This window comes from Temnothorax nylanderi, unplaced genomic scaffold, assembly GCF_030848795.1.
Source record: "Temnothorax nylanderi isolate EJ_2023f unplaced genomic scaffold, tnyl_v1.0 TNYL_tig0036_pilon, whole genome shotgun sequence".
Taxonomy (NCBI): Eukaryota; Metazoa; Arthropoda; class Insecta; order Hymenoptera; family Formicidae; genus Temnothorax; species Temnothorax nylanderi.
Window position 1 is genome coordinate 465,556 of NW_027249098.1, and position 23,307 is coordinate 488,862.

General features: G+C 45.7%; 2 long non-coding RNA genes across 2 annotated transcripts in view; one reads left to right on the top strand and one right to left on the bottom strand.

Moving 5' to 3' along the window:
- The window catches only part of LOC139771160 (uncharacterized), a 265,643-nt gene that overhangs the window by 99,254 nt on the left and 143,082 nt on the right, over window positions 1–23,307 (top strand). The gene's annotated exons all lie outside the window — the stretch shown is intronic.
- Window positions 62–2,396, bottom strand: LOC139771189 (uncharacterized). Its single transcript, XR_011717883.1, has 2 exons — window positions 1,075–2,396; window positions 62–692 (listed from the first exon to the last, which is right to left on the bottom strand). It is a non-coding gene; the product is annotated as an uncharacterized lncRNA (long non-coding RNA).

The following is a 23,307-nucleotide window of genomic DNA, read 5'->3' on the forward strand; positions in this document are numbered from 1 at the left end:
TCACGATTAGGAGTTTTGTTCAAAAAAGGGGGAAAAAAAGACAAAAGGAGGAGAAAGCATAACCATTAAAAAAGACGAATGTGTATTGTCTGAATTTATTACATGTAAAAATAGTTTACGTAGTATGCGCTATTATTATTTACGCATGGTTATGTACAATAGCGTGTGGAATATACTTAATATACATATATCGTGATCTCTCTCGTAAATTAGGATTTCGTGCGCTAATATATACCTCCGCTTCTAGATCGATCGCGCGATCAAATAAAAAATCGCACATGAAATACGTCATGGGTAGATCGCGTGCCGGATTCCTCGTTGAAACCTCGACGTCCTCGACTCCGTGGGTGATTCGGTGATTCGCTCGAAAATTCCGGCGTTCATTTGTCACAATTTATTCGATGAGACGAGACCACGATCACGTGCTCCGAAGAACGCCGCACTGGGCGCGAAGGAACGAATCACGAGGCAAATCATTGTCACTTACGGGTCGGCAAGGCGGTACCCTCTTGGAGGATGTTGTTATATTTCTCGTGATTTCATCATTAGGACGCCACTCAAACACTTAATTCATTAGCCCGTCTCGCGGACTCGGTACGGATCGGCGGCGCTTAGCTCTGCCTAGCACGTCCTGGCACTAACACTATCTGCCTTTGACCGCTTGTATCTGCTCTCTGGCGCCACGACACCTCCTGAAATCAGAGCTTAATTCGGTGATGACGTTAGCGAGAGATAGCTCAGTACTGAGAATAATGGAGGAGGCTTTAGTTTATTTTTCGTTTCTTCCTCTGATAATAAATGAAATTTAATCCTGAGAGGGACACAAGAGAGAGAGAGAGAGAGAGAGAGAGAGCAATCGCTTTATTATTTATTGTTGCCAGCTTATTATTAACAAGCTGCCTCAGGCTTTCAATACAGATAAATCTCGATCTTATTATGACACGTAAAATTTTTACTCGCACGAATGAAAAAATGAGTTTATATATAAATATCAATAATTATAAAGATAAAATAATTTATTTAGGATTGCTGTCGCATTTTACGCCTTTTCACATATCTTTAAATGAGACTTACGTTAAGCTGTTCCTCCAAAATTGGTCTGGTTAGCGAATAATCGAGTTCAGCATCGTGCAGCAAAGTCTTAACGAACGGCATCTCTTTATTGACGTTTGATGATCGGTTCTATTGATTCGAGCGATTCACGATGAGCCCCCTATTAGAGATGAGCTGCGCTAACCGCGCGCATCTGCATAAGAAATGCGAGGGATGAAACGGCAACCGTAATTAACGAGCAAAGTCGAAGTCACGTCCATCCACCGGCGTCGTGACCGGAAAACCTCGGCGCTGCAATTTTCAAACGATACATATGCAGGCCGCGATAACATCCGTCTTGATTTACTTTCGGTCTGGTAATTTATTTGTTATGGCGGGGATTAACCTTCTTCTTTTGTAGACCGTCGGTTTATCCGGGGTCCGGTGTACAAAAGGTGACGTCAGGGACTATGGGGAGGGCGGGAGTGACCGCGAAAAATAAATGACTTCGCGTGTTCGTTGAGAGGTAGGTGGGTGGCCTCTCTTCCTTCAAGAAGAAAGAACGGTATCCTCCTCTTCCTTCCATCTCCCTTTCTCTTCCGCTTTCTCTCCCCCTTTTTTTTCTCGCGTGCCGCTAGATTTATGTCGACGCTTCGCCCTTTCGGTCGACGATTCGCCTCGACGGTCCTCGGCTGATAATAAATATACCGGGCCCTTATCGCGAGTGCGCCGCACCGTGGGAGCACCGAGCGCGAGCGTGGGGGAGAAAGAGAACGAGAAAAAGCACGACAAGTGCATACGTATTAACGATGCGTGACTTCCGTGACATGCGATAAATGCAAATTCGGGGGAGCCATCCGTGAAAACGGTACCACGTGGCGCTGAAAAAGTAATGCGGGGCGAGGGAGCCGGTACAAATATTATACCAACTGCCTATATATGTCGACGTAGTAAAATGCGCGGTAGCGGCGGCGCGGCGGCGGGACGCGTGCGTTCCGCTCGTTATCGTTTCGGCTTTTTATCGACGGGCGTAAATCCCGGTGCAATTAACGGGATAACTGATTTCCGATTTCGTTTACGTCAGCCATCGAAAATTAAGTAAAATCACCGACGTTTCCGTAGGGACATGTTCTCGCGCTCGCCGCTCTGCCGCGCCGGGGCCCGGCTCAGATTACGATCTCTTCCGACGAGTGAGTAACGAATCGCCGACGTATATCGAGAGACCCGTTCCCGAACATTCCGTTTCTGAACACCCTGTGCTGCGGAATAACGTCAACGCTTGGCGCCACGGCGCTGTCGTTATTGGCCGTTACCGCTGGAGAGTAATAACGACCGCGTCGTGGCGCCAAGAGTGGTCGGCTCTGCTCACGACAAGCATCATACACCGCGAATGAATAATTTTCCAATCATCGGGGGATAATTATCCTATCTCGTTCCGATAAAACAAGGCTGCATGCCTCACGAAGAAAGCGGGAAGCGATCATTAAAATCCAGATCAATCATTTTCCTCGCTGTACTTTATTTAGATAGCCGGTAATCGACGGAAAATGACGGAAAATAGAATAATGATTTATCATACCTTAGAGAACCGTAAAAGGCAATATTACAAAAACATTCGTAACATTATCTTTATGTTATACTTGTATCCAAGGCATTTACTGCATATTCATTCAAACACTTATTAATATTTACGGCTAATAAATTCCCTGTCAGCCAGTTTTTTTCCGTGCGTCGCAGATATTAATTATTTTTTACATATCTTTTTACGCTGCTTAATATTTTATGCGACGTAGAATACTAAATTTCTCTAGAGTACTAAATTCTTCTGGCTTATCTGCAACTACTCTTGCCGTATTCATTCAAACATTACAGAAAGTACTCATTTCGCCGGAAACTACGGCATTATAAGGCACGAGAATAGCAGTGGGGAAAACCCGCTGGAAAGATAGTGCGTAGATGTTCACATGTAACGGTATAGCGTGCCCGGGAGAGACGGGAGATGACAAGAGAGAGGTAACTCCGTGATATTCGAGCCGCGTTCGCGAATAAAACTATCGCGGTGAACGTCGTCGTCGTCGCCGTCGCCGTGCGGCGCAGATGCGATTGCAACAACGGAAGGAACGTCGGATCGAGGAAGAGAAGAGGAAGGCGATGAGAATAGCACTTAAAATCGTTTTACGGACGTCGCCGGTAACTATTTCCATCGCGTCGCCGCGCCGGCACGAGCCGAGACGACACGCGACACGACGGGATGGGACGAGGGATGGGTGGAGAGGAGAGGAGAGGAGAAACCAAACGAGACGCAGGTTTTTGTCGCGCGCGAGATCGCGCCTTTTACGCTTCGCGGTGAGAGGTGGAGCGGAGGACGGCGCGGCGCGCGTACGACGGCGACAACGACGACGACGACGACGACGACGACGAGAGTGGCCCCGGGGCCGCGGCATTCGTCGTCCGGACGGCGGCAGGGTGACGGCGCGGCGCACGGCGCGGCTTGCAAATGGTGGAACGGGAGATTAATGAGGTTTGTGTCGCCGACGTGGAAACCAGACACCTACGGCCCTGTTTCCATTTCACCGCCGCGCCGCGCCGGGGAGACATACGAGACCCGGTGCTCCGAGAGGCCGAGATCGGCGTGCGTAGGCAGACGCACGACAAATATCGTAATTGCACACGGCAATTAAGAGTCGAGAAAAGTGTCTGGTCTGTTGAACGGGCCGATCGACCGACGTCATACGGGATTGATCGTCTTTTTTCGAGGCGAGAAAAAGATGAAGAAAAAAGATAAAAAATAAAGCGAGACAGACAATAACAGCCGCGGCTTGCGTAACATCCAATTTTTCTAATTTCTTCCATGATTTTTCTTTCGTTGATATTTCATCTTTGTAACATTGATTGATCGTAATCGTACTTATCATAACCGTAATTATTGGCAATTCCGCACAGTTTTAAAGATGCGTCGTAAATATTATGTTTTACATATTTGTGTCGTTTATAAGACGTATTTCGTCTTAAACAGAGTCATAACAATGCAAATTGACAATAATTGTACGTTAATATTCCGGGCTTTGAATCGCCGCAATTAAACATCGCCATCGTTTGACGGACAATCTCTGAAATTTTTTTGTACGAATGTCTCGAAGACTAAACCGTGCTATAAATTTAATCGGAACGACATTGGAACCGCCGGCGGTTTTGCGACAGTCTCGCTGCATGTCTCGTGAGCAAAACGTTTAATTGGTATTTGTTTGGTCCAACGGAAATGTCACTGTTGCGAAACAGTGCCTCGTGAAAGTGCAAAACGCTCATTGGGCTTAAGCTCGTGACGCACGTATATACCGGGTGTCTGGTTTAAGTCCGCCTTGGAAGCGGGTCAAGGTGTAAGTCGACTATCGCGGTAACGCGCGCGGACGACTTGCATATAAGACGAGACCGGCTTTGCGCTCGTCGCGCGGATTAGTGCAGCAGGAAAGAACGCTATTGCGCGCGCCCGAGATGAACCGTGTTGTCCTTGTCACGTCCTCCTCGCGTCGAGCTTTCAATCTTCTTGGATTATCGCGAATACGAGAACTGTAATGCCAATATTCGAACCATCATTCCCTGCGCCACGTCAATTTTGAAGGAAATCTCATCACTTGTAATTCTAACGGAGCAAACTCGAGACTTAATCGCCAAGAGGCATTTGAAAATTGAAATGTTGCGAACGACGTTGCCGTTAAAATTCCCGCCGAGAGAAAACGGGCTCGAACGGAGTCTCTCATTGAAATTTTAACTAGCGGTTGTGAGAAAATTTCATACGGCCGCGCGCTATTCATCTCGATTCTCGATGAGCATTCATAACGGTAGATCGAGGCGCAATTGTTGCATCGCGGCTGTTTACATCGCATTTCATTAGCACGCGTGATACGCCGCGCGGCAAGAATCGCGCGTTCCATCCTAGCGCGCGGATCGAAGCGCGATGCCGTCATCGCGAGGCCAAGGAACGGGAACGATAATTGAAACAACTGCGATCAGTAAACATCTCGGTACGCATGCTATCCCGGGTGTACGTAGTACGTATCGAATAATAAGGGATCGCGTTTTGTCGTTCGACCGTACGGATCTCGTTGTTGCCCGTGAAAGAAATTCGATTCAATGGAAATTGAAGCGGCCGCGTTGAAATTCCCGGTGCGTAATATCGGCGCGATGCGACGAGGGTGAAATGAGACGGAGAGTGACATGAATGGAGCACGAGCTCGCGCCGATGACGATGATGACCTACTCGATAAGAAACGGGGTGGAATAATAACATCGTTATCCGCATTGCACTTATGAAACCGAGGCGAGAGCGAGGTCGCGCCGGGTTCTGCGTTATTGTTTCGAATCGGACTCGCCGATGAAGCGAAAACATACCCAGTGACTTTAGGACTGTTCAAATGGAATCTATACCGCGCGCAGTTGTAATTTTATATTGCGCAGCCCACATATGTCGTCATTCTCTGCGTAATAAAATATTCACGCATTTCGCTCAATCATTTTTATACTGGAGATCACTGCTGTTCAATATTTGCGATATTCTGAAAATAAAGCAGAGGAAAAATTGTCCACTCTGTTATCGCGGCATTCGAAGCTTGCGGAGCGGTCACGAAGAAGTTGTAAAAGTTTCAAATATTAATACGTAAATTTTGTATTTTAGCACTACAGATATGACACGAGGGTGACCGTAAATTATGTGACGGTACACCGGCTTTTACAGGATACTGTTCACAAATCGCTCCTGTAAAAATAGACCCCTGCGTCACGATCTAACGACGACGTTAACGCGCGTGCACCGATCCAGGAACTTTCCAGCCGTCGTTACGTTGAAATTGTTTGGGCTTTCCGACCGGCCTCTCGCAGTGTAGCGCGCATACAAATGGTCACCAGTTAGCGAAACGATGCAGCCATGAATAGGTGCACGGCTGTAATGTTGTTCCAAGAAAAAAAAATGTTACTTCGCAGGCAGCGTACTGTTTGGGGCGCGCGATACGCGCGCAGGATGTACAAATTCGTACAACTTCCGGCCGTGCGAACGCATCCTCTCGACTCGCGCTCTCCTTTACCCTCCCTTGCCCCCCCTCTCTCTCTCTCTCTTTCTCTCTCTCTCTCTCCTTCACCCTCGTGCCTCTCTCTCTTTCTCTTCGGTTGCACTGGCGACCACGTTTCGCATGTAGATGACCGCTTACGTGGCGCACGGGGCACACGCGCGTGCTTCGCCCGCAAGCCGTGTGTACACGGCACACGCGCGTGTACCTACGCATGAGACACGCGGTCGTTGCCAATGCGACCAATCCAATGCATTTTAATATAGGTAGCTTTAACGACTTACATAATGAGGCAATTTGTTTTCTCTCTTCGCGAGTGCGCCCCGAGAAGGCTCTCGCGCAACGGAATTAGAAAGTATACGTATACGTGCCGAGATGGCATCCGCGATATCAACTGGCCGTACAATGCATGTAACACCCTGGACGTGCAGTTGCATCCTGAAGCGCCGCGTTATTCCCACACATGGCGATTATATCGTAGCTGGAACGATAAGGCAAATAGATGTCTTTTCTTTTTTTTTCACGACATTTTAATTTTTTCGCCACATCCTCTCGAGAGAAGCCTCTTCGCAGAATATTTATATTTTTCTTCAGTTCTGTGAACTTACGATGAAACTTTAGCCGTACGAATATCATTTCGTTTATAGCTCCATCTTATTAATGCCTCAAAGCTTCAGAGAGAGAAAAATTATTAAGCTTCATTTTAATTCAAGTTTAATTTCAACTTATTCAGCTTGGTTTATATAGCTGTGTTGTTTATTTTACAAGAAAGTAGGTTTATCAGGCAAACATTAATGGTTTACGCAAGCCTGCGCTAATCGCGAATGCGTATACACGGACTTCCGGTTTCCGTCGATGAAAGAAAAGAACGGAGGAGGAGGAGCGAAGACGAAGAGAGAGACGAAGGGGGGAAAGAAGTAAACGGAATCAAATGTCTCGCTCTTACGTTGGAACGGAAGTCGAACCGCTTCGACAAGTTCAGGACCGTCCGCTGAACGCGATTTCTGTGCGATTCTTACGCGGCACGTCCGGTTTCCGGCTCGTTAGACAGTCCGAGACCGTTCACCTCGCATTCCGTTCATACTCCACGTCTTTTATATAGTCTCCTGACTTTTTTTCCAGTTAAATACGGAACGCAGAATACATTCGGACGCATACCAGCGTGAAGTATTTCCGGGAATCTTCTCCCATGAATGAAAAACGATCTATCGATTTAAGTTAAAAAGTTGACGACAATTTTGCTTTAGTTTCTTACTTATTGCCCCTCTAGTGCTTATATTTGAATTTCAGACCGCACGTGCAACGTGTCATTTAATTTATACAATATTATACGTGATCTAAATTCGCGCGTGTATGCCTTGGCAAAACTTTGGCTCTATGGCTCTAATAATAAAGCGTTATTCTATTCTATTCTATTCTATTCTATTTCCGCGCGCTACTCCGACTTTTAGCGCAACGTGCATAAATCTATGTATAGATTTTCGCGAAATGCAAGCGAGCCGTTCCTTTGGAGAGTTATCCGGGATAAAATCGCCGTTTTCAATAGCGCTTACGCGCGTAACGATTGTCCCGCGAGATTTTACGAGACAAGGCCAGTAAAAAAAACGTGCTTCTTTTGCTGCACGATTTTTGCGCCATAATGATATTCCGAAGGTCCCCTATGTCAAACGTTTATCTTACCGGCCAGGCAAGAATATCAGCAAACTAAACAAATAAAATATTGCCGTGTTTTTCGCAGCCTGATATAACGAAGGTTACTAGTATCGTTTATCGATTCAGGCTGTGCACTTCGTAAAATTCTTTCGAAAAAACTGCGTTTATTCTATATTTCACGCCACAACGAAATCCCGAAGGTCCTCTATGTATTCTGCGTTGTCCGCGATACGAATGTCCGTAAATCGCGCCGATAAAACGCCTCCCAGCTACCCGATGGGAGAGATCTGATTGCAAATGCGACATGTAGATTATGGCCACGTACAATGTAAAACTCCTGTTTATATAAAAAACATCGCGTTGCGCGATTGCGATCGCCTTTTACACAATGACGGATGCCTGCCGGAAACGTATATATTTTTAGAAAATAAGGAAACCTACGCACCCAAGGTCTCGAGAGCGCGTAACGACAGCGTATAAATATTAATAGAGCCAGATAAGAAAATCAATCAAGTTTAACGACGTGCGTGCCGACGAATCGTTAACGTGTACGCCGGTGAAGTAAGCCGGAAAGATTTTACTTGTTCGCTTTCCTTTGTGTACGTGTATTTATTATTTGTAAAAGGCGCGCGCGCGCCATCCGAATTTTCCCTTATAAGCGTTATCGTTTTTAATTTGTTACGTCCGCCACGGGGGAGAGCAGGTTTAATTTTTTAGTGTCACTCGCGCCGACCTTCGATCTCCCCGTGCGTCGACAGGAACTCCTTGTCACGCGCGGGAAATCATTTTTCGTTTCGTCATGAAGGATTGAATGCTACGCGTCTACGACATTGGCGATCTATTATCGCCATTCTATATGGCCGGCTATACATAATACATCAAGACCTACATAAAAATAAAAAGGAAAAAGGCCAATAATCGAGCAGTAACGGATGTTAAATCATATAATTATTAAATTACATATATGTAAAAACGGAACGTTTCGACTTCACCGAGTCTTCTTCAGCCGTAGTATAAATAAAAATTACAAAAAATTATATAGAATCCTTAAACCTACAGAGCCACATCACCGTTCGAAAGCCTGAAAAATACATACTGAGATCTTGTTGTTGCATCTATGAAGTCAAAGGTAAAACCGGAGATAAAATGTAGTCAGCGAATAAAATAACATAATTGATCCCTCGTTCGGAGGCGAGAATAAATCGGGTCCAGTCCATAAGAATTGTTGCTTTTGCTCGTGTTACGGATGTCAAATGACTCGCCTCCGAACGAGGAATCAATTATGTTATTTTATTCGCTGACTACATTTTATCTCCGGTTTTACCTTTGACTTCATAGATGCAACGACAAGATCTCAGTATGTATTTGTCAGGCTTTCGAACGGTGATGTGGCTCTGTAGGTTTAAGAATTCTATATAATTTTTTGTAATTTTTATTTATACTACGGCTGAAGAAGACTCGGTGAAGTCGAAACGTTCCGTTTTTACATATATGTAATTTAATAATTATATGATTTAAGACCTACATACTTTCTACAACTTTTTTAATAAGTTCACGTTTTATTTTTCTTTTGTGTAAGGAAAATTTTATTCCGGCTGATCACCCACAGAAATATTATAGATACTTTATTTCTCCCCCCCCCCTCCCACACACACACACACACACACGTGTATTTTTATAATCTATTTAAATACTCAAATTTTGATATTGAGATAGTATAATTTCAAAGTTACCTAACTTTCATTAAATCTATTGCTCGTAAAAAAGTTTCCCAACTATTAAATGAAATGACAAATATCAGTCCACGATGTCGTACAGAGGCGAGGCGCCAGTCAGATTTCGCGACGTTTTGCTCGGGGAAGTTTTCACGGTCCGCCAGCGGCATGAAAGCTTTAGAAAGCGTTCGCGAAGGAATGTTGAAAAATATTTACGCTGTGGCTCGTCCTGCCGTGACCGGTGACTTTCCATGCCTCTGAATGACCATTGTCCCTAAAGAAGAACGAAAGCCGTGTAAACGAAGAAAGAAACGCGCGTTGCTCTTTCGCACCGTGTTGAACACGCGGCGGCAGCGCCGACCTGGAACAGCCTTGGGCTTCGAAGGAAGGAAGCAACCATTTGTTAGTGCTTAGGTAACGAGCGCCGGCATGTGGATGCCTTCTGTGTGCGCGAATCAACTTGGCTTCGTTGTTGCCCGCCTCTCCTCTCGCCGTCGAGAGGACCCGCGATTTAGTTTAATCTCCTTTGCCGGCGTGTAACGAGCCCGTAACGCATCTAATTGTTGTTATTATACGCGAACAATTTCGCCTATCCCGACATTCATTATAGTAACGCCGCGTCATTCGCGGTTATTGCGCGACTAGCGTTTGATGTTTCGAAATGTTATCTCCGGCGTTTCGTATCTGATCCGTACCGTTAAACTACTTGAAGGATAATGACGCGTTGCGAATCTCGTCAAACGTTCATGTGTAGATACGATACTCGCGATGTGAATTCTACGGCAGCTAAACCGCTAATTGAAAATATCCTAAATCCGCGCGCGTCTACTTAGTCATTATGCATTAATTTCTCATTAGTAATGAACGTAATAAACTATTAAATCACCCAAGGGAATTCAAAGCGATTTTTAGGATATTATTGTGCATTGATTATGATAGATAATTTTTTTATTGAAGAATTAAAAACAGTATTTTGTAAGCCAGAATTAGTGTAGATACGAGGGGATATACAAAAGTTTCCAGAAGTTGAGATCTCTTGTGCGAATTGAAGGTACTTATTTTCAGGATTGTGCTGTTGAATATCGTGAAACAGTCTGTCACATGGCATTGCGCGAGAGCATCGAGGATAATTGTTCAGAAGCTATTTTTGTATTGTCTGCAATACTTGACTATTTTCTTATAAGATGAAAGTGACTGATAGAAAACAGCGTGTATTTGTGAAATCTTTTTTTTTTTTTAATAAACCTATTCAAACTTGTTCAGATGAGACTCAGAATCGAGAAAGTCTTTAAAGATAATGCCTTGAGAAAAAACATTACGAAAAACATATAAAATACAAAAACGCTATTTTTAAAACAATTCCGAGAACTGAGTACTCCCTTGTATTAAAAGGAAATTAGTATTAATTAAATAATCTTGAAATGGTTTATTTCTCTATCATACCGTGTAATACCATTATCTTCTATATCAAAACTTTCGAGAGACTTGCCCCTCGAGGGGTTCCCAATCGAATTAGCCAAATTATAAATGAGCTACATCTCGTTTAGAGGCCCTTGAAAAATACTCATTTGTCAAAAAACTAATGAAACTAGTGAAACAAAATTCATTTATACATGCGTTCATCGACCGGTATTGTTCTCGACGCGATTCTCGCACGCTATCCTCGGATTTTGACAAATTTCTTCGCTCTCAGATAACCTCGAGGCACCTCAAGGTCCCACGAGGCGACGCTATCTCTGGGAATAAAACGTGACCGTTCACCGATCGTCGAGGGTATCGCAGTCTCGAATCCCCCTCGACTTATCGACGTCCATCTCCATCCGCTCGCCCGGCCTGGAACGTCTGGAAACTCGGGATGCATTGTGGTCTATCTTCATTCAATGGAACGCGCAATACGGACCGCGTCGCGTCTCTCCGTTCCGCAACTATCGGACTCGAAATGGAAAACGGTGCGCGACGAGACGAGGGAGATTTCCTTGCAGCAATGCGTCCTGATCGCTTTTAGAATGTCGCCGATCGCCTTTTCGCCGGATACAAACGCTCGTCGCAAGCGTCCAAGTAGTGCTTCAGTAACAGCGAATTTCACAGTTCACAGACATGTCCGTATATACGTTATATCCCGAAAAAAAGACTTAAGTCATGATTGAGACAGAAATATGTAAAATCGTAAACTGATTTACGATTTCTCGCAAATAGAGATTTATATAACTTCGGGAAACGTTTTCGGCAACGAAAAGATATGCCGGCATTCCCAAAGCAGAACTTCACACTCATGGCCGAGCGTGAAACTCGGTCACGTCGCGTTAACGGATCGGTATGACGACAAGATTGTTATCGACGACGTCATCGGCCCAGCCACAGTCCGTCTTAGTTCGCATCATCGTGCCTATCGTCCATCTTGTCCTAAATCCGAAAGACCCCTCGTTTCTCGAGGAAATAATGGGCCATTCACCGTGATGCAGCTAGCGTACGACCGGCCGACCGACCGATCGTCTCTGTATCAACGTGCCGCGATTTTGATCTGAATTGAATCGACGAATACGCGCGCCAACAGCCACCCTCGCTCGCCCTTAGCTCCCGGGGATCACGAAACGCTTTTTTGCCTCGTTCCTTATTTTCCCACCCGAAAACCCCCGGTAAGAATCGCCGGGTCCCGACGCGGCACGACACGGAGCCTGGACGTTAATGGAAAGAGCTCGAACCATGCTGGTAATCCAACGGAAAAGAGCCTATCCATCTCGCAATGCCGGACCGTGGAAACTCGAATCCCCAAAATTACTTCGCCCTGCACGCGTTAAACTCCTCCCCGTCTCATCTTTATCCGACTTTCTCCCGTTATGCGGTAGCGAAATGTCAGAACATAGCGTAGAAATAAGGTACAATGAGAAGCAACGACGCACAATTTCGCGGAAATTCGCGCGGAAAAGGAATACGTGCCGTTTTTATGCCGTTTTTATCAGAAATATATTTCACGCGTATTAAAAGATATTTTACGTGTTATACGTGTTATAATGTACACATTACGTGTGTTAAAAATTACGATTAATATTTCAGAAACTGCTTTTATGTTAATAATTATGAGATTAATTATTATAGTATAATTAATAGATATTTTCCGAAAATAAATGAGGCAAGCATTTAAATGATAACATCTAAACGTTATTTGCTTCTAAGCAACAAATATATAGAACATTTTTTTATATAAAATTATCTATAGTTTATATAAAGATAATATATATATTTTTTAGTAAGGTCATATTATTTAAAGAGACCAATTTAACTAAAGAAGCAATTTACACACCTAAACTTATATTATATTTATTAATGCCATTTAGATATTTTTCTTTATAAAACATCAAGAGAATCTCTTTCATTAGTAAATGTAATATCAATATGCACGTAAATAGACGAGGGATACATTTCTTGCATCAAATGTATCATCGTAGCATTTGGAGCACCTGTACAGGTTTGCTAGAGAATTATTCACCGCACGAAGGTCCCATGTCTTCCTGCCAGGCAGAATGCAATCTCCCTGTAACCGCTGCTTGTACCCGGCTGTACACTCCCTCGTCTGCATCTCCCTCCGGATGCCACCGTTTGGCTTCCATCGTAACGAGCTTTGATCTCACAGTTCCCGTATAGGCCACTCGACACCTTTGTGTACCCGCGACATTGGTAAATGCGCAAACAGCTTGGAATGAAGTGGAGCAACGCAAATCTCGCGGTCGGAGTCGGAGTCGAGAATTCTTCGTTATACGATCCTGTGTTTGTGTACGAAAAAAGATTCAAGGGCTGGAAACTGGACGGCGACACATAGACACAAAGTTCGCATTTTCTTGCGGAGACGGATGAAATTATCGAGTAATCACGTTGGTCTTTCGAGTGCGAATCGGAACTTCCTACACTACTGTTAAATATTAAAGGATGAAATTTAAACGAATATCTTGAGTTAAATAACAATTAATTTTAATTACCATGTGTGCTGAAACTTATTATTTTAACTCTATTAGTTTAGTTAAATTAACATACTGAGTAGGAGTAGGCGACTGGTTATAGGAATGGCTAAAAATAACTCAAATTTAGAATTTAATATTATGAATTGAACAGTGCATGACGCTAATAAAACCGAGAGCAACGCCGGAGATTGTTAAAGCGTCAGATTTATGATAGAAAGCAGTATTCAGCGTTTACAATCTCTCACCGATTTTTTTAATTGACTTAACGTATCACAGCAATGAAGCGCATACCTTTCAACGTATTCAAATCGCCCTTGTAGGGCGATTATATTTTAAAAGTCACATCTCTTAAGCTCTGAACCTCTTAATTCGTCAAAGCCTTTTAATCCTAACTGGGCGGGCCAACCGTCTAACGCCGACGGTTAAAGGCTTGAGCTTCCTTTAAGGGCCTGTTCACTGAACACACCTCGCTCTTTCTCTCTTTCTTTTCTCCTCTCTCTCCTCTTCTCTCTCTCTCTCTCTCTCTCTCGTCTCTAATTGAAACATTGCCTGGACCCCGTGGGGTCCGGTGCGAACCAGCTTGTTCCAGGAATCGAAAGAGATGAACAAAAACGCCTTTGGACAGGGCCTTCCATCTCGTTCCTTCTCTCTCGCTTCTTCATGCTCCCATGCTGCCCTTTATCTCTCCCTTTCTCTGAAAGAAAAGAGATTGGGCCGTCGGTTATGTCCGAATCAAGAGAGAAAGGCAGGGAAAAGGAGAGAAAGAGAAGACGACGGGAGAGAATGCGGACAGGAATGCGTCGCACCACACACGGCGTTGCGTTCGAGGCTCGCATAAAGCTCCATTCACAACCAGTTGCCTCGAAACGAACTCTCGTCTGTTAAGTAATTATGGCTGTTTCTGGCCTGAGGAGCTCGAAAGTGAGTGTGCGAAAATGTTACGACTTTTATACCCTGAATTCTCGATGCAAATAAAGAACTCCCCTTGCAAATAATCTCGCCGTGGTTCGGATACATTTTGGAGTTCTTGCTCGCACGAAAAGATTTTTAAAATCTACCTATAAAAGTTACCGTCGATCTTTTATACTGATTTTGTTTCTGTGATGGTTAATTCATAAGTGCGACAAATCATACAGTATTTTTAAACAATATATTACAAATTGCGCAAATATTTTATTATAAAATTATATCTTTTTAAGTTTTTGTGGTATCGTTCTAAATTGAGAAAAGGAATAAAAATTTAAAAAGCGTATAAACAATTTTATACATTTTATTTATTTCAGCGAGTTATAAATTTAGAAATGTTCGAATCGCCAATAAACGCCTCGTTTACGTCATTAGTCTAAAAATGGTGCGGCTCGTGTTTCTCGTGCGTGGGTACGGGAAAGCCTAGAAGTAACGATTCCCGATTACAAATTCCGACCAGACCGGTATCGGTTTTCGCGCTCTAATATCACCCGCACCTACGAGGATTTAGCAGAAGTGAACTCCGACAAACGAGACCCGCGAGGGAGCACCACCGCCTACGCTGTCTCGCGGTGCTGCATTCCGCACCGTTTTTCCACCACCTATAAGAGACCGGGATCCACGAGTATATACCCGCACACTCACACACATACACACACATACGTCTGTACTTTTCGCGTGCGGCGCACGATTGCGTGCGCGCCCTTCCGAGGGATTTCGCAGAAGCTCATTTAGCTCAGTCCGCTCACTGATGAACTCTTATTTATTTTTGGATCGAGTTCCATCAGAGTTGCGCGGAGGCGCCCGGATCCGCTCGCTTTCCTCTCCCGAACACTGTTCGCCGGCACCGGAACTCGCCACTTTCGGCGATCGTTTCTCGTATTTCCATCGCGTGCTCTTGAGGCTCGCCGAAGCCCTCGGCATTATTATTTCGCTTTAATCCTACATTAGCAGAGACTTAAGCCACTGGGGTACGCGCGAGAGTCCAGTGCATTCTTTCACAATTTCCGTAATTACGCGTAAACAACATATCGTGTCCCACGAATGCTATACTGCCGACTACTTGACACGCTACATTGTTGCGGTTGCGTTACGTCGCTTCGAGCGCCGCGCCGAGCCACGCCGAGCCGCGCCGCACGAAAACGATTTCCATTTCGCTACCTCGCTCGCTAAAAAATCTCTCGCATTCGTGTACGGGTATGCACGCGATTGAGAACCGCCGGCGCGCAGTATGACGAAAAGAAGTTCCTCGCATTGTCCGTACTTCCTTATTATGACCTGACCGGTAGTCCAAGCTCGCGCGGTCGCCTTTGTGTGTCACTTTAGGTGGCACGCCGGCTCTGAATAGACCGGCAACACACCCTGGGCCTCGGTGGAACGACGGCGCGGCGCGGCTTGGTCCACCAACCAACACCCGAGGCGAAGAAATTCTCGATCTCGGGCGACGCACACGACTCTCGAGTTTTCGCCAAAAAGCAAAAGTAGCGTTGCGCGCGCGCGTGATCAGAACCGGTCACCCACGCGGAAGTGCCCGTCGAACCGTCTCGGTTCGGTGGACGGTTCGGTCGAATGGCGAATGGCGAACGCATGCACGTATCCGGATGCATCGCGTCGGCAGCACGCAACCACGCGAATTTCACCGGCTTACTTGGTCGTTACTTACTCGTTAGACATATTACGCCTTCGTCGGCCGGCCGACCGGATCGTGAATCGATCGTTCTTAATCCCACGCGAACGAGTTTGGATCGCCGACGCTCGAACTGTCAAGTCTCGGTGGGTCCCTTCGAAGTTTAATCAGACACGAATACCTCACGAATAATCAGCCGTAATGATGTCACAAGGTTAACGAGCCTTGGTAGCGGACTATTAATTAATCGCGAAGACCAGACCGAGGCTGTCCCTTCATTATTTCTCTCTATTTCTTTTCAATACATCCTGAACGGGCCGTGTAAATTAACATAGTTTCGTCAAACGTAGGTAACCAGCTGTGTTAATTAACGTGCCTTTACGTACGCCGCTCTTTTCTTACATTTTACGCAATAGCGATTTTGTAATGAGGCGGACGAAGTAGAACATTCATACATCTTCGTCGAATCTTTATTCCCTGCTGTGCTTCATCGATTTGATTGATTTATATAGATATGTACAATGTGTTAATGTACACTGTTAAATTCGTAGTGTCAAATTATACTCAATTTAAATCATTTTTAATAATTCCTAGGTTGCCACTGCTCCTACTCAATATATCGTTAATTTAACTAAACTAATGAAGTTAAAATAATACTGTTTTGTGTTAAAATAATAAATTTCAGCGCACGTGGTAGTTAAAAATAGACAAAATGTTATTTAACTCAAGGTGCTGGTTTAAATTGCATCCTTTAATATTTCTGAAAATATCATTTTATTACATTTCTGTGTAATGTAGCCTCTGTGTAATGTATCAACAATCTAACGTTTCTTCTTCTGTCCGAAAAGAAAATTAATGTAAAAAGGAACGAAATTTCCAGTAAATGGAATATTATTTTTCCAAAGTCTCATCACAGCACGGAGGACGACGTTAATGGGCAATGACATAATCGCGCGGAAATAAAACGCGGCGAATCTCCGACTTCGAGGAGACGCGACCGAAATCTTCTTCCTGCTACCCGGGATCGATCGATCCCATTACCACGAGAACTCCTCCTTTTCTGCTTCCTCTCCCGACGTTCCTCTGTCTCCCTTCAACTCTCTCTCTCGCATGCTTGAATGGGTGCGACCAACAGTGAGTGTGTGGCTCCACCTAACTCGTACGACGTGTAGACTAGAGCTCGCCATTCAGGTTTTTAAAGGCCATTACAAAAGTGACAAGCCGGACGGAGTCATTCCTAGCGGGGAAGCGGAAGTCCGCCATTATGCAATGGAAACGTCAATTTCCGGTGGTATTGTCGCGACGATCTGTTTCTCTCTTTCTGCGCGTCTCCCGCATTCCCCCGTCGGCGAGCGGCGAGCGGCGGCGTGGCGGCGGCGGCGGCGGCGGCGGGAACGGGGCTGGCGGCCGCGACTTTTTTTTTGTAGGAAAACTCCGGGATCCGGATACTCCCACGTTTTAATGCGCGTCGGTCCGGCACGACGCATTCCACCGCAATTTGCGTATCGGCGATACGATACGATACCTACGATACGCTCCCTTCGTCGACGGCGAAACGCGCCATCGCGCGCCCGATCGTCGTCCGCAAAACCGACGACGCAGTTGAAGCCTCGTCCGATGAATGAATACAAATTGCTACGGTAACTTCGCGTCTACCGGCGGACGTCTACGTGTAGGCAACGACGTACGGTCTACACGTAGCCTATCTAAATCATCACTTTATATGCGCAAGCCAAGTAGACAAACAGTAAGTAGTCGTTGCTTCTCATTGCTTTGTTTACTTAAACTTGCCTAGCAAAGCGATGGTTTAGATATTCCAGGCGTATATTACGGCCAGATACTTGGCGCCGACAGCTGCAGTCGATCGCAATCTGCTTTTCACGTTTTACGCGGAATTGGATGACGTAGGATGAGTCAGAGAAGAACAAGGTCTTTGCGTATAACTTGAATTTTCGTTAATTACCTCGCGCAACCGTGAAGAAACGAAACACAGCCGAATTTCACCTTTCACGAATTCTTCCTTAGAGCTGGTAAAATACGGCCGCTGCTGTATCGAACGCAAGGAGCGAGATGATTTCTCAAGCCGGCATTCTGGGCTAATCAAAAGCAATCTGCCGTTTCCGTCTTTCTTATTTCCGCGTCGAGTTTTTGCATCTGCGTCGTCTCGCGGCTTCGACCGACGCGTTACGCGTGTCGCAACCTGGAAGTTATAAGAGAGGCTCTCCGAGGAGAACCTTTAGCCTACCAGCGGCTACATCGACGTCGCAGCCGAGCATTCACGGCAATAATGGCACCAGCCCTCGTCCGCCCCCGTTCGTCCCCGGCGAACTCAACGCGACAGTTTATCATCCGGCAGTGTTGGCTGGCCCACCTTTCTCCCCGCGATCGCACCGGCAAGACCCCGGTTGTTTGCGTAGGATCCCGCGACGAAATCTTCGAATATACACTCAACCTGGATTAAGGATCAACGCCCTGCTGCCGTCGACGACGCGCAGCTGTCGCGCGCGTCCGCTTCTCGCCTCTCCCCCGCGCCTCCGTCTTTTCTTTTTTTTTCTTCTTCTCCTCCTCCCTTTTTTTCCCTCCTCGCTCCTTTCCGCGTTTTTGACGTTTCTTATCCGGTGATAAATCTTCGTAGTCGCAGCCCGCCCGAGATTTGACGCGCGGAGCCGTGTGAACGCGCTGACGACGACATTCTTGGGGTCCATTAGAGCGATCTTGTTGAATTTTATTAATAGAAATCAGATACCGAAACGTGATCCCTTGTAGTTACACTCTAAAGTTCTGGAGACTACGAAAAGGCATAAGACACAGGGAAAACATGGCAAAAATTTTCTATGGAAATTTACCTAACTTTTTATTAGTAATTATTTGTCAATCGGTTAATAACTTGTGTCGTTACGTCTGTGTAATGTAATCCAAATTCGAAAATCGTTATTTATGTGTCTATAGTAACATATATCATTTTATAGAATGCCGTTTCATCATAACATCGTACGGTAAAGCATTCGAGGGGCGCCCACGATTGAGAACCTCCGCGGCTGGATGCGCTATCTTACGCAGTGTGCGGCACGGCATGACACATCCGACCATATAAAGTACTTCCAGGGGCCTCCTCGTGGCGTCTCGTGGCGGGCTTTGATCCTCACGAATACCGCGTCGCGGGAGGCTATAAAAAGACTTGGGGTCGTGCCGAAGATTACCTTAGACCTTAGACGAGTGCCTTAGGTCCGGCGCCTAGGCGATCTCTCTCTTTCTCTCTACTGTCTCGTGCAATCCGGATGCGCGTGTGCGGAGCAGGGCGCGCTTCGTGGGCATCGACGGTGTCATTTATCATGTCGCGTCATTCCCATGAAATGACAAGCGATGTGCGTGCCGCGGGGTTCCCATAAAGGCGTACCGCAGTGCGTACAAACGCCCTGCCCCGTAGAGAAACCCGTGGTAGAGTAAGAAGTCGCGCACCGGACAACGCGTACTATAAGGCGAATGCCAAGTAGAAAGTACGCTAATGCGGCAACAAATGGCGCCGAATTACCGAGCGCGGATACCTATAACAAGCCGCTATTAATAGCTCGTCCGCTCGGACTGTAGGAAATTGTCAACGACGTCGTTAGAAAGCACAATACGCTTAACGTATGTGCAAATACGTAATTCGATTCATGCATTCGTAAAACGCTACCGGGACTCGGAAAAGGGATACCCCGAGGAAATAATTAGAACCCTCGACGTTAGAGGTATAATATATATTATTTGTGGAATACGACTTTCATTCACATACCTCGAGAGAGTCTAAGGTCTATTTTGACGTCAATACTTGGCGATAACCCACGTCATTTGCATAAATAATTCGTCATTTGAATAAGCCTGATTGATTCCGTTACGGCAATAGGTTACTTTATTATTCCGCCTGAGGTGTTGACACGCAGGCAATTTCCATCGTTGGGCCGTTGAACGCGCCGTTGTCATGTATAGTTAAATTATCGTCGTTCAGACATCATCGCGTTCACGACGACGTTGCGCGTACGAAATGCTTAGGCCGAGCTATATGCGATAATCGAGGCCACCTCCGTGCCGGCATCAATATTTAAGGAATCCGTGAATACGCGGAGTGAATTTCCATCGGCACGTCATTTACGTCAACAACGTCAGTGGCCGGCAGCGCTTATTTCGTCCGAAAATTGTATCAGACGGGCATCGTGCGCGCGGACAATATTGCCGACTTTATTTATGGCTCTCGTTTACTCCTTTCGTGCGATTTGACCGCCGCGCCGCCCGCGCACACGGTGTGTACGGCAGTACCGCGAGGAACGCGAGAAAGGAGAGAGGAAGGAGAGAAGCGGGAAACGTGCAGGTGTGAGTTAGAGTCGGGTTCGCGGTGGCCGCTGTGAGAAACGTCGAAACCATAAATTCCCTCGGGAGTAGCCGCTTTTCTCGAATATGCCCGTATACGGGCTTATATTCGCTGCGGTATAAACTGCGCGCGGGCGTTTTAATCGTCGTCGCTTCGTCCGCGCGAGAAACACGCTCCCGAAAGTATCTCGCGAGAATGAAATTGGAGAATCGTCGGATGGTGCCTGCCTGCCGCTTTCCGAGCGTTCCATACGAGATCGTGGAAAGTCTTGTGTGAATTCGTCAAGTTCCAATTAAATGCGCGACGAATGCAGCTCGGTTGTACTTTACGGCACAGTTACTTTTTATATAAATAATATATCGAAATGTAATTACGACGTACGCATTAAATTTTATATGAGGCGTTCTGTAATTAAGAGATTGTAACTGCTATGGAGATACAGTAAAATTAATGTAAATTCAGTCCGACGATGCTATCGAAAATCAAATATCGCGTACAATTATCTAAAGGAGGATGGGACGAGACGCGCGGGAGGATGAAAAAGAATCAGGTACCGGAATAATGCATATTAAACGTGCAACCGACGATGAAGTGATACAAGAAGCACGGCACGCCATCGCATGGTGAGCTTTATTTTATATTCGGGAGCGCGATCTAGGTGATTTTCGCACGTCCCCGAGAAAGTCTTTCCCAGGACGACGGGCTCTCTCTCTCTCCCTTCGTGTAATAATACGCATGTATCGTACGCACGCACGCACGCACGGTCGCGCAACGACGAGGTCGTAACCCGGCGTGCGATTTTCTCTTCTCGGCGAGTTGCTCGGCGCTCGTCCGTGAGAGAAAAAAAGAAGCAGAGGAAACTAGAAAAGAGTAACGTGGTCGCGGTGTAATTTCGTGCATACGCATCGTCGCCTTGGTCGTCGCAACACGTCGTAGCCGCGCGAGCGATCGCGTGAGAGCGCGAGCATGCACGCGGGAGGAAGAGGAGGAGGAGGAAGTGGCGGAGGAGGAGAGAGGGAGAGAGGGCCCTGTCGAGTGCGTGTGGGTAGCAGCGTGCGGCCCATTGATAGCCCACGGACCATTCATGGATTCGCGGATCCGTGAGAGGAAGTCGTCGTCGGTGTGTAGTTTCGTGTACACGCCGCGGCGTGCACGACGCCGCGATATGTGGGAGCCGCCGTGTGTAGGTATGCAACGCTGCCTTATTTGTACCGAGCGCGGGGCGCGCGCACTTTTTCGCATTTCCGATCCGGATCCTGCATTAGAGATTTCGCGGGGACCGCCGCGCCGGGGCGGGTATAGATAGTGGCCTTGAGGACCGAACGTGGGAGGAAAAGAGAAGGGCACGTTTATCGCAATGCGAAAAGAATTTGTTAGAGAGAGAAAATGGAAAGTGGGATATACGATAGGGAAGATATGTAATTGGATAGGGACAATTAAAACTACATAAACTCGTAGGTATAATGACGGGGACGCATATGACGAGAAGGATTAAAAGAAAATTGATTACGCGCGTGCTAAATAAGAAGAGAAATGGCGAGAGAGAGTTGCATTGTCTTAGGGAAATAGTCTCGCGAGCGGGTGTTGGGAAATGAAGAATTTTCCATGTGGAGTCGCAGACGAGGTCGTGGGAGTAACAGTAGAACGGCACCGAGCGCGCTAACAAGAGTGACGTTTATCACGCGTCTACTCGCGCGAGTGCCTCCGAGCCAATTCATCGCTTAGCTATGAAGTCCAAGTTTCTACGCGACGGCGAGACAAACTCCGACATAAGGAACAACTTTCCTCGCTGCGGCCTACGCGAATCTTGCCCACCGCTTACTTCGCTTTATGCTGACTCGTTGCTTTCTCTATCGCGAAATTCGTAGCTAACGGAAGCACAAAAGCACAAAGAAACGCTCGTGTGTATGCATATAATTCGGAAAATAAAGGATGAATGTACTTACGAACGCTACAACGTGTATGAATGCATGATGCGCCTAACACAACCGAGAAACTCGTGTTCTCACGGCAAGAAGCAGTCTCCTCATCTAATTAAAGTTGCGACTGGACGTGATGTCCCATGGAAGAGTTAAAAGTTTAGCTTTTTCAGTTATAAAATAAATAATTTTTTTTTATACGGAGGTATTAACACAAATATTTAGATACATGAATCTATTATAAATATTATAATATGTGCTATAAGATCTGTGTGACAGCATATAACTTGAAGTGAATTTATTTTCCAAACGCTGTTTTTATGTATGTTAGAATTGACTTAAAATTTACGAACTTTTCGATATAGTGATGCGTAGATGGAATAAATATCCGGTAGATATCGATTTTATATGTTGCTGAGACGAAAATGTAAAATATTTATCGTTTTAACAGAATTAAATGGCAAGCAACGTATCATAAGGCGCCATCCATCAACATGCTTATCTTTATGACATCTAGTGTACATGGCTGTGCACATACAAAGTGAAGAAATTCGAGATATCGAATCGCAAGGAAGACGTAACACATACATCAGGGAAAAAAAACTCTTCTTGTGATATTTCGTTCCGAGTCGTAACCAGCAGACGCGTTATCCGTAAAGCCGTAAAATCGAATGACTCGTCATTTTCTACTCTCTGCCCCTCGCATGCCACGAAAGGTTTAGGCCTCTCACGAAGGCGTTCTGCCAACCCCCTAGAATCCGGCGACATGTACGGTTTCCCGTAACCCGTGAGGGGTCGCGGGCCGATTTTTCATATTACCCCTCGTAACATGGATAACACGAAGCTCCCCCCCGTTCCGTTATTACCGCAGAGACAATGAAATTTCGTGCACGGATAGACGATAAACCAACGAAACAAAACATTCGCTTGTACCCGTCACATTCTAGCACACGTAATGATATTAGAATACGACATATAATTTTTCCAGGAGCTTTATTAAATCTTAGTGAATATTATTATCGGATATTGTG